Below are 1,045 nucleotides of genomic sequence, written 5' to 3'. Positions count from 1 at the left end.
GGAAGGACCATACATGGTCCAGGAGCGCCTGGGAGCTGTTAACTACCTCATAACATTCCCTGATTCCTCTTTAAAGCCTAAAGTGTTTCATGTTAACTCTCTAAAGCCCTTTTATCCCAGAGAATTACAGGTCTGTCACTTTACAGTTCAGGAAGGAGATGACACCGAGTGGCCTGAAGGTGTCTACTACGAAGGTAAAAGAAATGGTGGTGTGGAAGAGGTGACCCTCTCCACAACCCTACAACGTCTACAGCGGCAACAGATCAAGGGACTGTGCACTGACTTCGACCCCTTGTTCTCAGCCATCCCAGGACGGACTGAGCAAACCTACCACTCCATTGACACAGGTAATGCTCACCCGATTAGAACACCACCCTACCGGGTGTCACCTCATGCCAAAGTTGCTATTAAACAGGAGATTGACAACATGTTGGAGATGGGTATCATCCGCCCTTCTACCAGTGCATGGGCATCTCCAGTGGTTCTGGTTCCCAAACCAGATGGGGAAATACGCTTTTGTGTGGACTACCGTAAGCTAAATGCTGTAACTCGTCCAGACAACTATCCAGTGCCACGCACTGATGAGCTATTGGAAAAGTTGGGACGTGCCCAGTTCATCTCTACCATTGATTTAACCAAGGGATACTGGCAGGTACCACTAGATGAACCCGCCAGGGAAAAATCTGCCTTCATCACCCATGCAGGGGTGTATGAGTTTACTGTGCTTCCGTTCGGACTGCGGAATGCACCTGCCACCTTCCAAAGGCTGGTGGATGGTCTACTAGCAGGATTGGAAGACTGTGCAGTTGCATACCTCGATGATGTGGCCATTTTTTCTGATTCATGGCCCGAACACCTAGAACATTTGAAAATGGTTTTAGAGCGCATCAGGCAGGCAGGACTAACGGTTAAGGCCAAAAAGTGTCAAATAGGCCACAACAGAGTGACTTACCTAGGACACCAGGTGGGTCAAGGAACCATCAACCCCCTACAGGCCAAGGTGGAGGCTATCCAACAGTGGCCTGTCCCAAGGTCAAAGAAACAG

This window comes from Mauremys mutica, unplaced genomic scaffold (genome assembly GCF_020497125.1).
Source record: "Mauremys mutica isolate MM-2020 ecotype Southern unplaced genomic scaffold, ASM2049712v1 001060F_np12_obj, whole genome shotgun sequence".
NCBI lineage: Eukaryota > Metazoa > Chordata > Testudines > Geoemydidae > Mauremys > Mauremys mutica.
This window is presented reverse-complemented; position numbering follows the sequence as displayed.